This window comes from Phasianus colchicus, chromosome 3, assembly GCF_987193195.1.
Source record: "Phasianus colchicus chromosome 3, bPhaCol1.hap1.1, whole genome shotgun sequence".
Lineage (NCBI taxonomy): Eukaryota > Metazoa > Chordata > Aves > Galliformes > Phasianidae > Phasianus > Phasianus colchicus.
Genome location: NC_143438.1, coordinates 89,264,587 through 89,282,007, shown reverse-complemented (window position 1 = coordinate 89,282,007; position 17,421 = coordinate 89,264,587). Strand labels below are relative to the sequence as shown.

General features: G+C 38.0%; 1 non-coding gene across 1 annotated transcript; it reads right to left on the bottom strand.

Annotated features, from left to right (window-relative positions):
* Nucleotides 1-11,470: 11,470 nt before the first annotated feature.
* Nucleotides 11,471-11,543, bottom strand: TRNAF-GAA (transfer RNA phenylalanine (anticodon GAA)). Its single transcript has one exon. It is a non-coding gene; the product is annotated as a tRNA-Phe (tRNA).
* Between the last annotated feature and the right edge of the window lie 5,878 nt (nt 11,544-17,421).

The following is a 17,421-nucleotide window of genomic DNA, read 5'->3' as shown; positions in this document are numbered from 1 at the left end:
TATGCTAGTTGTCACTTTATACACATCTATCAGATTCCACTCTGTATTACTTAGCACTCGAATTAATAATTCCTATTCTCAAAATATATGTCAAAGAACTGCATGTTAATTCACACTGGAAGGGTCCTCAGGAAGTCTCTAACCCAATTTCCTGCTCAAAGGAGGGTCAGCCATGGGTCCCATGGGTTGGGACCAGGATACTCAAGACTTTGTCCAGTTGGTTCTTAAGAGCTACCAAGGATGGGCACTGTATGTCTCCATGCTATTACATATTATTTCCCTCCAAAAGAAGGTGGCTGCATTCAGACCACCCACTAAGAAAGGTCTACTGCCAGCACTGCCTTCTGAACTATACTTAGTACTGTTTGGTAAAGTGTTGCTGGCCCAATAGCCCATTTCAGCAGTATAAATGATTGTTCCAGTGCCTGGCGCCATTCCCCGATGCTACTGAATACACTAATGTTTACATTGCCTGAGCGTATGCAGTGCTTCCTGGTACATAAATCCATAATTCTGGCTCTTCAAGTTGATTTTCTGTAAATCTTTCATTCCAGATGCAGTGACTCAGATGGAAATAACAGCTAGAACTTAGACAAAAAACATTCCAAAACTGCAGCTGAAATGATTGGGATTAAACTGGGGAAATGGAAACAGTGCTTTCAGAGAACTTGTGAATGTGATCCCATGTGTTTTATGTGGCTGGTGAATGGTTGCAGCATGTTTAAAAGCAGTGAACTCCACAAGGATAGTGTTCTGCTGTTGCATTGGCTGAAAGGTCTGTGTCTGAGTCAATGGTACAAAAGAAAATTGAAAATCAGTGCAGTTACACTTAAAAGATGCAATAATCATTTTAGTATGAAAATTCTTGGGCGAAAGAAAAACAACCAACACAACACTGAGGCACTGCGTTGACACTTCTGTATCCTGATGGAATGTTTGCTGTCCTGTTTCTTTGTATTTGTACTAAGTGGATCCATAAAGCTAAAGAGTAAAAACCCAGAGATTAAACTAGAGCTTTAAGATATAATCTGCTGAACTGGTTATTATCATTGTATTCCCAGGCATGACTATGGCTTGCACTGCTGAGCAGTCTCCCATGTGGTACCAGGGCATGGATAGGGCAGTATCCACCAGGCACTATGGAGAAGATAAGATGATATTCATCTCCCTCAATCCAAACTAGCTCATCAGGCTTTCAACCTCAGTTTGGTATACTATTACACCATGTTTTAGAGTGTGAAAAATATTTTTTTGTTATAAAAGCACCACTGTGTTGGGCTTCAATGCAGACATGGCATTATTTCACACATCTTTATTTGGGGGCAGAATAAAGCATAGTCACAGATAGCAATAACACTTTCTTAAGGCTGGAATATATCTCAAAGACACGAGAACCCACAGAAAGAGTTAGTTCATGAAAATTGAGTACTGGGCCTTGTTTTATTTAGTGATAGAAATCATAGAATCACAGAATCACCAAGATTGGAAAAGACCTCCAAGATCATCCAGTCTAACCATCCCCCTACCATCAATATTTCCCCACTAAATCAGGTTATTTAGTACAAACTCTAAACTTTTCTTGAACACCTACAGGGACAGTGACTCAACTACTTCCTTGGGCAGCCCATTCCAGCTCCTGAGCACTCTAACAGGGGATAAATTTTTCCAGATATCCAACCTGAGCCTTCCATGGAGCAACTGGAGACCATTGCCTCTAGTCTGATTGCTAGCTACGCAAGACAAGAGGTTTACCCCCATCTCACCACAACATCTATTCAGGTAGTTGTAAAGAGCAACAAGGTCTGCCCTGTGCCTCTTTACCAGATTAAACAATCCCAGTTCCCTCAGCAACTCCACATAAGCCTTGTGTTCCAGATCCCTCATCAGTTTTGTTGCTCTTCCTTGGACAAGTTCCCAGGTCTCAAAGTCTTTCTTCTAGTGAGGGGCCCAAAACAGAACACAATACTTGAGGCGCAGCTTCACTGAGGTGAGTATAGGGGTACAATCACTTTTGTGCTCCTGCTGGCAACACTATTTCTCATACAAGTCAGGATGTCATTGGCCTTCTTGGCTTCCTTGGCCCACTGCTGGCTCATGTTTAGCTGAGTGTCAGCCAACACCCCCAGGCCATTTCTTCCACACAGTCTCCCAGCCACTCTGCCCCAAGCCTGTAGTGTTGCCTGGGGTTGTTGTCTAGGTGGAGTAGTAGTTCTCTGTTTCCACCTGCATCGTAGGGTTCTGCTCCCCATCCCAGACTTCCAGGTCTGGAAGGGTCAGAGTCTATTGTATCCTGACGATAACTGGTCTGACTTTTAAAGAGAACCTCAGGTTTTTTCTTATCCTCAGTGGTTCCCACTGCATCCATTAAAGAATGGAGATTTTCCTTAGCCCTCCTCTTATTGTTTATATATTTGTAAAAAAAAAAATTGTTTTCTTTTACCCAATGGCCAAGTTGAGTTTACCCTCCAGGACTGAATCCCAAGGAACTCTCCTACCAGTGTCCTGAGTAGTTCAAAATCTACCCTCCAGAAGTTCAATGTAGCAGTTTCGCTGGCCCCACTCCTGACTTCACCAAGAGTTGAGAACTCTACCATTTTATGGTCACTCTGTCCAAGACAGCTCCTGACCTCCACATCTCCCACATCCTTCCCTGCTTGTGAATAGCAGGTCTTGTGCGGCACCTTTCCTGGTAGGCTCTCTTACCATCTGTGTCAGGAAGTTATAGTCCGCACACTCTAGAAACCTCCTAGACTGCTTCTTCTGTGCTGCACTGTATTTCTAGCATACATCAGGAAAGTTGAAGTCACCCATGGGAGCAGTGGTTGGAGGCTGTGCAGCTTCTGCCAGCTGTTCATAGAATGGCTCATTCAATCTAGCCATACAGATCACAACTGGGTTCCTGGCAGCCATTCAGTCAGACTGCATCTTTACTGATATCTGAGCAGTGAAGAAGCAAAATCTATTTATTCTCTGGGACTCAGTTTCCTTAGTTTTGTACCTAGATACTTGGAATTACGTTAACAAGGATATTGTGATCTTTGGGTTTCTTGAAAAGCAAAGTAAGAAAAGCAGGATAGTTTAGAAATCATGGTTCTCACTTGGGTTTTCAGATTGTCCTGATAAATCTAGACCTCTAGTAACCAAGTTACTATGATCCTTTTCCCTCCCATATTATTGTTTTTAATATCTCAGTTACTTACATTGTAAAAATCCTTTAGGAATTAGGCTGTTTCTTACTACATAGCTCTAATGCATCTAGTTTTCAGTCCTAGTTAGTGCCCAGGTGTTGCTATATTGAAAATAAAAACAGCTGGATGACAGTCTCCTGAAGGAAATCTTCATAACAAAACACTGATTCAAGGACAGTAGCTTTAGCTGGAAGGTACAGATTTATAGTACGGAATATCTTGAAATATAGCTCTTAGAACTCCTGAAGTGTTTCAGATTGAAAAAAATAGGAAGCTAGAGAAAATTTAAAAAAAAAAAAAAAAAAAGTTGCAATTTATCCAAACAAATAGGACTGTGTTTATAAGAAATGTATATGTTTTTGTTAGTTTATTTTGCTTTATTTTTTTCACTCTTTCCTTTATTATTTTCTTTTGAATGGAAAAAAAGCATTTTGTTCAAAAATGAAAACTCTGTCGCCTGCCTGGACAGTTCATCATTTTCTTTTATTATTATCAGCAGACAGTTTGTCAGCAGCCAATAAATCTGCAATATTTCTGGGAAATCTTTTTAAGAAAAATTAAATATTTAAATCAAGAAGCATCATTTTTTTTTACTCCAGAAATGTAGGTTTCCATGTAGCTGTCATACTTAAAAAATAGCACTCTAAACCTAGGCCTATAATCACCTAACACCACATATACCATATGCAAATATGTAATTCACATGAGATTGGCTCCTGAGGGAATTCCTATTAGAAGCATGAACTGTATTGCGGGTGACAGTCTTTTTAGTGCCATTAAGGTAAATGAGGTGGTAATGGGAAGTGCAGATTATACAAACTTCAATAATTTATTTCATGCCTCCCATCAGGATAGCTTTTATAAACAGCTAGTGTTCTTAATTGAAATGTAAATGAATGATAAATTATGAAAAATGTATTATGAAAAGGAAAACACGGTAAAATAAAGGGAGTAAAAACAAAATTCTTAAAGTAGAGGAAAAAAGATGAGTTTGCATGTTAATTAGATAGCACAAAATGATAGGAAAACAAGAAAGAACGCAGATGAATGCCTTTGTGAACAGAATGAAGCCCACATATCCCCAGCATTAATACAGTGCTGCCTGACCGTGCCGAGCATACATGAACAGCAATGTGTGCTCCTCAGTCTGTTTGCCTCTCCTTGAACACATACTGTCTGAGGTGTATATTACTGAATGGAAGGTTTGTATTTCATGACATTGCTCTATAGCAGGGGAGTGTGCATTGCATCCTGGCCCTTCTAAAGGACCCTGGCAGGGATTTCCAAAGATAAGCAGTGATTTTCATGAATCATGAAGACTGGAAAAGACCACTGAAGTCATCTAGTTCAAATATCATCCAGATATCACAACCAATACTGCCTGCCCACTGACCATGACCCACATTGCCACATCTTCATGTTTCTTGAACAGCTTCAAGAACAGTGACTGTACCACCTCTCTGAGCAGCCTGTTCCAATGACTCACCACTCATTCTAAGAAATTTTTCCTACTATCCAATCTAAATCTCCTCTGGTGCAACTTAAGGACATCAGCTCCTCTCGTATCACTAGTTACGTGTGAGGAGAGGCTTCTGACTGCTTCAGATTTTCTTTTTTATCATGTTCATGTTGACGGCCGAGGAGTCAGGATTCAAAGAATTATGCCAGATTAGATACACAAATGAGGCTTCTAATTATCAGTTATGAAAAATCTTAACATTTTCTAGTTAAGATGGCCCTAAATAGCTCCATTTTTAAGGTTTCTTTCCTTACATACATGAAAACAAAAACATGAAAGACTGAAAAAAAAAAGGAAATATGAATCATGTTGACAGATAAGTTGCAGATCAGTTGCAGATAAGTTACAGTATATTATCACTTTTTGAACTATTTATATATTGCACCAAGAGAGTCCACAGAATGTAATTAAAGTGCTGGAAGATTACTGGTCTGGGCAAGTACTGCATGCTAGAAATAAAATACATACAACTCTGCAGTTTCTGGAAATGCTTGCACAGGTCTTTGCAAAGTATCTCATATATTTGAAGCAGCAAAGGTCTTATTAAAGATTAAGAAAGTGTCAGGAATTTCAGAAAACATTTATTTGATTATGTCTTTCTAAGAAATTGGTGTATTGTGCTCTCTACTCTTTCAATAAGAGATAAGTTTACTGAAATCAGTTTTGAAAATTAAAAAAAGTTGAAAGTCAGTAAGTCTTAAAATAAATTAGAAGTACATTTGTTCATAAAGTATACAATGGGCAGAAAATCCGTACTCAAAGTAAGCCCTGAGTGATTAAATATAAATCCATTTTTCCTTATCAATGCCATAAGACATATCCATGATAAAACTTTGGAGGTGCCCTAAAATATCACTTGCTGAGATGTTACACCATCTTCACTACAAAGATATCTGGACTGTATTCAGCAAATCCACTGCACAGAAGTTGGTTTTCCTCCAAAACCTTATGTGGCGTCAAGAGCAATGTATACAGATGAGACTTCTCTATCTCAGTGATGGCACAAAAACTGCAAAGAAAATGCGTCCCGTTATTATCTGAAGTCGTTATGTTTCCTTAAGAGACAAACTGCTTACTGACCTACTGGAAGAGTAAATCACCAAGATGATTCTCAAGGGAATATTCTTCACTGAAAATATTCAGTAAAATGCTTTGTTAGATCCATAGAAAATAAAACATTACTGCGAAAGATGCAACATTAGATTAAAAAACAAACAAAAAACCCTAAAGCTTTTGGCAAGTATTTCAGCAATATTGTTTCATTAGAGATCAAAAGAAACATGGGATAGAGACTGAAACTACTGGATGACCTGCTTAGAATTGTGAATAAATGACAAGCATTTTTACTTATCATGCTGGGATAATTAACCTCTAAATCTGTCAGTTCATGTCATTTCTGTCATAAATCCAAAATGTAGGGAGGATAGACAGGCATTCAGACAACACTCATTTTCTTATCCCATGAGCCACAAGTCATAATGGTAGCTGTCTTTATTTCCATTTTATGTCCAGATGTAAGGTCTAACAAGAGCTTCTCCTCTGCTTTAAGGAAGACAGATAATCTCTCAGAGAGGCTGTAAGATGCTTTGGGAATGCCTGTCACCAGGCTGCTTGTAACATGTGGAGTCATGGCCCTTGTAAACATCTGCCTTGAATGGTCTTCAAGGCTTTGACAGATGTCATTGTGCCTACAGGGCAGAAGCAAATGGATAAAGAACAGCTGTTTAGAGGAAAATCTGGGAACCCAGAGGCAAAAGCATGCTTTCAGACAAAATCACTTAGGAAAGACAGTTGGGTACTTAACCTACCAGCCAGTGAGGCAGTCTAGTCCTTCTCCTATATAATAGTAACATTAATATGAAACAGGCTCTATTCTCTTTTGGCTCAACTCATAAAAGTGGTTTTGTGGTACTCTCACATCTTTTCCTTAACTCTTGGTCCTGCAAATTGGCATGCTGAACTGAGTTTTAAGAAAGAAGTAACATAGTTTTATTGCACAGAAAAATGTATGATGTCACATGTTTCATGAAAGTAACTTGATTTTTTTTAACAGAATCATGGAATCTCAGAATGGTTAAAGTTGGAAGAGATGGAGGTCATCTGGTCAAACACTCTCTCAGATGAGCTACTCAGCCATGTTTGGGCGTGTTCCTCCTAATGCTTAGTCATCTGCAAGGTACACATGTGCTTCCTGACGTTTAGCCAAAATCTGCTGTATTTCACTCTGTGACCGATGCTTCTTGTCCTGTTACTTGGCACCACTGAAAGAGGCTGGCTCTATCTTTTTCACACCATTCCTTTAGGTATTTATATACTTCAATTAGCTCTGCTGATAATTATTTGCCAGTGATTAACAAGAGCATGCATTCTATGCTTGTAAATACCTGCATGGCCATCCAGTCTGTCGGCTCTTTCATTTTCTTGTCACCATTGCTGAAATGCACCACCCACTGCTTCACTATGCTCACATCCACTGTCTGAATGTGAGGTACTGATGAATGTCAGTGGGTACCATTGTTTTCTGTGTGAAAGAATTCAATGTCAGACCTTGACTTTTTACTCTCTTCCATGTCAGCTGCCATTTTGTCAGACTGTCCCTCTGCTGTCATCTGTCCTATGGAATGTAATGGAATATTGGTGGGAAAGTTCATCCTTTACTGTCATAACACCAACAATCACCACTGATGTCATGATCCAACAAAATAAAATAGGAGGCATTACATTCAGAGCAGCATGTGTTAATGGCTTAAGTGTACTACCAGGTTATTTCTTTAAGTTTGTACAGAGCTACCTACTCTCTGAAACTTTTATGAAGTTTCCAGATAAATTGAAGCCTGACGTAAGTATCAGTGAATTAAATGCACTGAGTTTGGCTTTTAAATTTTAATTAATTAGTGTCCATAAAACATCTTGCAATTCTCAGAATTAAGGTCGATAAGCACACAGAACAAAATACAATTATTATTAATCCTGTATCTCCCTGTGTGTAGGAGTATCAGCAGAACCTCTTAGCACAAGCACTATAAATTACAGAGCCCTCCAAAGCTACCTCCCACTGCTGAAGCTCCATTATTTTTGCTTCTGTTTTCCTGGAATGGATTTTTTTTTTTTTCTTTTCTTGTTTGATGAAGAATTAAAATGAAGGACCACACTACCTTTTCCTTAAAGCTGTGTGCTTTGACTCACAGGAATTTGTTCAGCTCCCTCAATGACAGCGTGCCATTCTGTTGAAATAATGCTGCAGACACTTAATAACATGGAAGAAATAGATACAACCTAAACATGCAAATATGGTAATTACCAACCTCAAACACAATTATCTCATGTGCTAGTGCTCGTAATGGGAACAATATTTCAGAATTGTTTTTTTTCTAAGAGTCATTTGCAAAGCACACGCTCTGTTTCTTTCCTTGTGGATATTTGTCTCTCCCACAGAATTTCATTTTCCATAGTGACACAAGAAGCACTGGTTCAGTGACCTTGTCAGCTCCTTCATAGGGTATATAACTTATGCTGTCTTTCCACCTTTACATGAACTGTGTATTTCAGTTTCACAAGTTGATCAGGGAAATGTGCTTTAGCCCAACATGTGTATGGCTGAGGATGCAATTACTGGAACTGGCTTTCCTAGCTGCCTGCTGCAGGAGCAGGAGGTCAGGTTCTCTGTGGATGTAAAAACTGCTCCAAATTCATACTGGCACCAGAATGACTTATGCTGGTAGAGAATTTGTACCAGTTTTTATGTCCATATCAAATTTGTTTGTATAATAATACTCCTCTGAGATTTTATTCTTTAAAATAAGTACAGCTGTTTACTCTTTTGTTTTGTTTTGTTTTTCAGCAATGGTAATGCACTGGCTTACTAGATAGTGTTACAGAGGTAAGGGGCTACTGTTATGTGCATACAGTCATCTACTGAGCAGAAATAAGAGACTTACTTTATGGATTTGAGAATGGTAACTTTAATCTTCCCTTCAATTTAGATGAAAAAAGTTAACTTTCTTCTAACTTTATAGAAGGCCCTATAGGATGATTCTTGTTATCCAGATCATTCTTGGTACTGAAATATCATCAGAAACATTTCTGTAAAAATATTTGGGAGTTACTCAGAAACAGGAAAGAACCATGAAAGGTTTTTTTTTTTCTTTTTCTGTTTTTTTTTTTTGGGGGGTGGGGGGGGTAGGGGGGGGGGAGATGGGTTATGTTTTGAGATTTTCAGCTTGTTTTTGTAGATTACATGTCGGTCTTGGTATTTCAGGCAAGAGTTGGAGTCCTGCATTTTCACATATAGCCAGCAGCTGTTTGAATACAGAGAACTCATGTATTTCTGTAACTCTTAGGCCACAGATCCAGCTCAGGTTTTTTTTTTGTTTGTTTGTTTGTTTTTGTGGTAGTCTTACATTAAGACAGAGCAGTTAGATTGATCCTAAGAAAGGAATTTTGAAAGTACTCTTTTCCAAGTTCAACAGAAAGTACCACATGCAGGTCCATAATTGCTCCCTCCATTTTATTCTATTTTGTACATTACAGACAAGAAGATTAATTTGAATGTCTATATTTTTTTAATTTTTTTTTGTTGTTCCAAGTGTCAAGATAGAGTGTGGACGCTGGAAGAATAATTCATTATGCAATGATTCATTAGTGCAATGAATCAATGGGGACAGCAAGATTTTATCCCTTGAAAGGTAGAGATCAGCTACAAGAACAATGCATTTTGTTCAAGAGTCATATGCCATCTCATCCCTGCCATATGTGTGTAGTGGTTCTGGTAAACTGTTGATGCCCAATTACTTCCAGGTCAGGATTATCAAACTTGTATTCATTTAAGCTTTCTTAAGCTCTCTACTCCCTCCCTGTTCCAGCTGCTCTCAGTATACTTATCTTGCTGATTTTGCAATTTGATCAAGTATTAATATAATTTAAATTACACTCTAAAAATCACATATGATGTTATGGCTCGACATTATGGATCACATACATATGATGTTATGGATCATTATACACTTTTAGACACAACCAGAATCTGAACTCCATTTGTATTCCATAACCCGTTTGTTATTGGCACCAAGAATCCATGCAGTGTGTTTGTAAATAATGAAAATGGAAACAGTTACAGATCATTAATAATTATGTAGACAACAAAACTGATTAATAAAATTCTCAGTCAAGATTATCCCCTTCTCAGGTACCTGCTGAAGCTTGGATATTTGACTTTCAAGCCCATTCATGCACCTGTACTATAAGAAACCCCACAATTTTCACAGTGTTTACACTGTTAAATGTCTGTGGCTCTATTCAGAAAACAGGATGACCGAAGGACTTGCACACATGAAAAGAGATTTTTTCCATCATGAGAGCACAAGTTGACTGAATCTGTAGAATAATAACTTTTGAGTATCATAGAATCATAGAAAAATAGAATGGCTTGGGTTAGAGGGGACCTCAAGGATCATGAAGCTCCAACCCCTCCACTGCAGGCAGGGCCAACAACCTCCATGTTTAATACTAAACTAGGCTGCCCAGAGCCCCATCCAATCTGGCCTTGAACACCTCCAGGGACGGGGCATCCACAGCCTCTCTGGGCAGCCTGTTCCAGCACCTCACCACTCTCTCTGTAAAGAACTTCCCCCTGACATCCAACCTAAATCTTCCCTCCTTCAAGTTAAAACCATTTCCCCTTGTCCTGCTGTTATCTACGCTTTCAAAGAGTTGATTCCCCTCCTGTTTGTTGGCTTCCTTTAGGTACTGAAAGGCTGCCATGAGGTCTCCCCACAGCCTTCTCCAGGCTGAACAAGTCCAGCTCCCTCAGCCTGTCTTTGTAGGGGAGGTGGTCCAGCCCTCTGATCATCTTTGTGGCTCTCCTCTGGACCCTCTCCAACAGCTCCCTGTCTTTCCTGTATTGGGGGCCCCAATAGTAATCTTAATAGTCTTAATAGTAGTCTCAATAGTTTTGCATTGGGGGCCCCCAAGAGTAATCAGAATTGTAGCAAGGTTGGTTAGTGGCAAAGCTTTCCCCTGCAGTGGTGCAAGGAGCAGGAGAGACAACTGAGATGTGAAAATGATGCCAGCAAGTACACTGTGCTGTTTCAAAAGCAGGGGAGTGTGAAGGATCAGAATTCTGGACTCTCCGAGCACTTCTATGCAATACAAAGGCAAGGTCATCATTTTGGAGAAGAAGGAAGTCTGCAGATTTGAGCCAGGATAACATATTGTTTAACACCAGTCTAAGGAACACGTGTGCAAAACACACTGTAGAGAATCAATATAAATTTTAGCCCATGTTTTGTTACAGATTCTGACAGAAGCTCTGCAGATTACAGAATCACAGAATGGCTGAGGTTAAGAGGTACCCCTGGAGAAGATCCTGTCCAAGTCCCCTTCTCAGGTACAGACACCTACAGCAAGCTGACCAGGACCATATCCACATGAATTTTACCTATCTCCAAGGAGGACTTTACTGACTCTCTGGGCAACCTGTGCCAGAACACAGTCACTCACATAGTGCTTACTGACATCCAGAGGGAGCCTCCTACTTTCCACAGTTTGAGCCAGTAGCCTTTTGTCCAAACATTGGAAAGCACAGACAAGACCATGGTTCCATCCTCTCTGCACCCACCCATTAGATGATGGATGAGATCTCCCTCTCTCACACCTCTCAGCCCTTCTATAAAGACTCTAACTCCTCTTACTAGCCATAATATTTCCATTTCTCTCTTTTAGTGGTGAGGACAGAACTGAAACTCCAAAATCTTCCATAAAACATTGCTGAAGCCCGGGGTTGAACCAGGGACCTTTAGATCTTCAGTCTAATGCTCTCCCAGCTGAGCTACTTCAGCCCCCACTAAGCACACATTTTCTCACAAAATGATGGAACTTATGTCTCTTTCAGTCCTTTTTCATTCACCCTCATTTTGTGGACATTTTACTCTTTTCCTATTATTAGATAAACACTACAGGGGGGAAAACACTGTACCCCACTGAGATCAGTGATATCAAGTCTGCAGCAAGTGGATCTGGTAAAAGTCTGCAGACATTACCTTGCAGATAATTTTTTAAATATCACCATCAACATAGACATGATTCACAGAGATATAAGCCAAAGACTTAATATAAATATGTTTTAATTTCCTACAGAAAAAAAAAAACAGAAGAATTGATATGTTAGCATGGGGCCTTGCTGAAGGTAGAAAGAAAACATTTTACATTTGGAGGAAATTAATTTTGGAAAAAGTTAAATTCTAAATTTATACTTCTTTTTCTATGCAGAATTTACATAAAGTAAAACTAGTAAGGACTCATTAGTTAAAGTTAATTTAGCCCTTCATCCTGTCAGGGCAATAGAATCCTAATCTCTATATTTCAGGTGTGTTTTGAGTATCTTTTTTTTTTTTTCCCCTGAGTTTTAAACTCCTCCTTTTAGTTTATTTTAAAAAATGTCTTTATCCTACCTTGCTTTGACATCTTTTCATTGGACCTGAATGTTGGTAGGGATAGTTCAAATTTATTTTCTTTGTAGGATCTTACAAATGGTACCGCAATGCATTTCACAATACCAGTTTTCATGTTCCACTATATCACTTCAATTAGCCTAAAGTGCAGTTCATATGAATAAATTTTGACATTTCCATCTGGGACATCCTTCTGGTCTATGAAAAGATAAAAAATGCTTGTGGGGTCTGAATTTAAACTTCCATGAAATAGGTCATGGGAATTGTACTTATTCATTCATGCCTGTTATCTCAGCTGACTACAAAGAAACCTACAGTGACTAGCACAGCTGGAGACACCTACACTGAAGGTATTTGAAGCTGAAGGAGCTGAATCCTATCCTTGTTCCCTAATAAAGGCAAATTTTCAGCAACAATGGAAAGTGAAATTCTCACTTGTTTGGACCCTTGTTCAGCCACTTGAGTCTTTGCAATATGATTGTAAATAAATCACTACTGACTTTTATACTATTTGGGGCAGACCTAGTTATGGCACAGCCTACAGTGAAAAAGATTTTTTTTCTGACTTGCTCAAGTGAAAGTCTGCATTTCTCTCCCTTCATCATAAAAGCCCTATTACTGTTTATCTCGACATGAGAACTTAGATATTCTGTGATCTTTTCATTGCAGCTGAGCAACAGACTGGGGACTGAGAGGCCCTGATGTGGAATTCAGAGGAAACCCAAGAGCTATTTAGAAGCTTGCTTTATATTCCACTTTCTTCTTTAAAAAAAAAAAAAAAAAAAAAAAAAGGTTATGAATTATTTTGGAGAACTTAGAATTCAGTTGGAATCCAAGCAGGACTTGGCCTACTTTATTATTATTTAACAGTCAGTAGAATTTCTTCCCTTATCTCTTTTTATTAATATTATTATTATTTTTAATGAAATGCAAAAATAAAAAATCAACATATTTCATACAGGAAATATTTCCTGCATGGAGAATGAGCCTGTTAACTGAAAATTTTAGAACCTGATATATTATTGTACTTTTTATCCATGAAACTCATGAATAGTCTTTGATACTTATAAAGGAGGCTGGGCAATCAGACTGGATGAAAGATCCTGCTTAGCTGATCACATTGTATTATTATTATTTACTTTTCATTAAGTGAGCTATATCAGTTGTGAATTTTCAGACTGTGCAGAGTAGTTCTTCTGAGACCTTACAAATTCTGAGTTAAAAATGAGGATGGAAATACCTTAAGTCCTTCTGTGCTTGAGTTTTCACCCTTAACTTTTCTAGGAGATTATCTTGATGGCTTCTGGGTTGCAGGTATCTCTGTAATTAAAAGGGAAAGTGCTCTTTGAAATAATTTTGCTTGCAGGAGACTGAGCAGTGATCATACCACCAACAGGAGTTAGCTTCCAACTAGAGTCAAAAAGAGAAGTTCTCTCCAAAAGAGAAGTTCTAGACTGCATTGCTATTTCCTTAAGCCATTTAAGTCTCCTTTGTACAATCTGTACCTTCTATTACAATTCCTTTTTGTCATTTGCTTTCTGTGGTCTGTCATATCCTTTTCCCTTTCACTCCATTAATAGAAGTATTGGTCATTTTGGGCAGTGGGAGAAGAAAATAAAGGGTTATTGAAGATATGTCACCACTGAGTATACTTCCAAAATAACAAAAACCGCTGTTCCCAAATTTAGTACCATACACTAGATTGCAAGATAGCAGCAGACCATAAATTACTGTATTTATGACATGTAATATAATATGTGGACCATTTTGCCAAATTTCTGTGACAAGTACACAAGAATTATTGGAAAAATATGACCCTATTAGGGACCAGATTCAATGGCAATTTATAGCCACCTTAGTTTCCACACCTGCAGGAATTAGTGCCACAAGCATATTTCCCTTTTCCCTGGTCTTGAAACTTTTACACCTGTACATGTAGCATGAAGTTAACATTCATCTATTGGGAAAAGAAGTGTGGATGTGTGTGTGTATGAGCACATGCACACCTGCAAAGCAAATTTATTCCTTTTTTTCTAGCATTGTGTATGAACAGGCTTCCCGAGGGGCCATGTAGATTAAGAGTAATTTGTGAAAAGGCGCGAGCTGAGAAACAGAAAAGGGCAGCTTGCTGCAATTAATGTTAGGAAGCTTCCCATAATACACTTACTGGAACTCAGCATTCTTGTAAACATATAAAAGATTGTTAGCATTTATATTAAAGAAGGCTGATCTTTCCTGTCTGTTTCTACTAACATCTGAAATAACTTGCAAATAATGAAGCTTGTGCAATAACAGTGTGACACCTTTGTAAATCAGTCCCTAGATTAGCTAGCAAACAGGAAGAAGAAAGACAGTAGCTAATTGGGCAGCTAATTATGCTGGATAAAATTCCTATCTAACATAAGCTGCTCTTTCTTAGGTGGCTGGTCTGGAATCTGCAAGACTTTTCTTTTAATGTTTAATGTCCTGTTCCTCAAAGATAACTAAAACTGCATTTTAAAAAGATTACTTTAGGCTGCTGAGTTCACCTGGATGATCCTACATCCAGAATTAGATCCCCAGAAAACCCTATTTAGCTACTTCTGAAAGACTTCTGTCATTTGAGAATCCTCTGATAAAGCCAGAAATCTGTTGCATCCAGACACATTCAGAATTTCTAACAGTCATGGCACTGCAGTGGGGCGGGTATGGTCTAAGTGCTTTGAGATCCTAGATATTACATCAAGGATCTTATCAGCAGAGTCCAGAGTCAAACCTCATGGGATGAATCTGCTAGTTTAGGTGTTGTGTCTCATATTACTAAGGAAACACAAAGTAATTCCTCACCATTTTTACTATTTTCCTCTTCACCTTTTTGTTCCCATTTTTCTATATATTGCAAAGCATACTTCCTAAGTGGATGCTCTAATCACCAAGCTAGGATATTCCGTGTAAGGCAGCCTCAATCCCTGTTGCTGCAGCAGTTCTGTTTTGCACCAGAAAATTAAATATTCTTTGGACTAAGGAAAATTTAAATAAAATACAGGGCAGAAGAAGATAGGGCTGACTGAGAGAAGTTTGGCTATCAAAACCTACGTGGGGAACTCCATTACAGTGCTGAAAGATTCTGGAGTTAAATCCCCTTTTCACTTAAAAATCACAGTAGCTGCTGAGTTGTAGTAACTTAGTTTCTCAGTGCTTCATTTAAATAAGGTAATAGTAATTCTTCTGTTGATAAAATTACCAGGGTAAATTCATCTAGTTTCAGGAACCATTATGGTTGGCCATTTTTAGGGGGGGGGGGAGGGATGGGAGGAACAAAACAAAAAACTAACCCATCTAGAAAATATACATATTGATAGATCTGTAGTTTGATCAACCTAACTGATTACTATGTATGTGCCTTTGTATGGTTGTACATTGAAAAATGGGTCTGATTATGTCTCATTTTCATTTAAGTAAGCTCTGATTTGCAAGCAGGGATGTGGGAAGAGGAGATTAATCTCTGTCTTTTCTCAAGGTTATCCTGTGACTTTGGATAGGTATTTCTACACCTGTTTCCCAGGTGTGAGTCTTTTCTCACGTCATGGTGGTTTTTTTTTTCTTAATTATTTCTAAATTTGTAGATCTGCTTTATGCAAAAGTAATACTACAAAAAGAAACACTTTTTTCCCCCACGGAATGTGAAACCAAGTTGCAATATAAAAACATTAACCGATTCCTTATTGTTATAGACCAATTTAGTCATTGTAATATGCTTTGTTTAACAAAACACTGTTGTGGTGGGTAGTCTCACCTGGATCTTTACAGATAAGCAGACCCAAAAGATGCAGAGAACACATTTTCAGCGCAGATTTTATTTTAATAAATTTGTCTCACACAAGATTTCCCAGCACCCTTCAATCCAACTTCAAACATATACAGCCTCTGAATATAAATGATAATTTACCTAATGAAAGTAGGAGATTCAGCTCAGACTCAAGACTGCTGATTAGCGTTCTCATTTGCAAAAGAGGATGGATCTGTGCCTGATAAATTTCAAGACATAATACTTATCTGCCTCGTGTCCTGGAATCAGGTTTACTTTTGTCTCTTCCTGTACTGAAAGGATCAACTTGTAAACCTCACAAAGCCTAAATGAGTCATCAGAGATAGTTTTTGTAACAAAAATAAACAAAGGAAAAAAGACTGTTTCTGGCAATGAAACATTACTGCTGGAAGTTCATAAGTAACATCAGACCATCTTCCAAATCCATTTGATAAGAAAGTTCTCTTAAATACAGAGATTATTTCTCCTCTATTTGCAGATTACCCTAAATCTGGTATGGATTTGACTATCCTTTACCTCCATCTACGCTTCTATACTTATAAAATATGGTTGAGATAATTTAATAGCAAGAAGGTATCCTTCTGTTAGCAACACATCGCACAACATGCATTGTGTGAAACCCAGCTCAGTTCTAAGCCACATGAATTTAGAAAGTCATCATTTGCCACTCTAAGCAACCTAAGAGCCTCCCTGAAGAAATGCAACAAACTGCCCTTTCTCTGTGATTATCATACCTTCTCTGGATTGCAGATATCACATTCTGAAGGAGTAGCTTTTTCAACTTTTTTTTTTTTTTTAACTGCTTTTTGATTAGTGTAAGCCACTTCTGATGTTTTAAGCCCTGTTCTTTATGTAATATCTTCCATAGAAAATAACCATTCAAGTATTATCTGGATCCCTGACAGAAAGAGCATTTGTAAAAAAAAGTGTAAAACAAATATCTGTTTTTTTCTGGATCAATTTTTACCACACTGCTAAAATCATGCTATTAGAAAAGAGACAAAAAAGTGGGAATGAAGCGAAAATTAAAAGCACTTTATAGATTAGTATGAAAGTCACAATGTGATAGAAAACAAGCAAACCAACAAACAAAACTCCATGGGCAAATCCACAAAACCAATACCTTGCTTGAAAATGTGATTTTGACCTAGTTATGTTTCGTTAAGCAAAATGTGTTCACTCAATATTCTTATCCATGAAGATTAATATTAAGGATTCATTAAAGTATCCACTGAGACATTTATAGATGAATGTGCAGAGAACAGAGCTGACTGCATAGCTGTATATAATCCTATCTGCTCCAATGATCATCTCTACATTAGTGGGGCTCAAAAGAGTGTTACATTAGACAAAAAAAAGCATTACAGAATAATAAATCAAAATGTATTGATTTCAACAACAGAATATTGTATCTTGATATTTCAATGTATAGAATTTTCTATAAAATATTATGGCGTT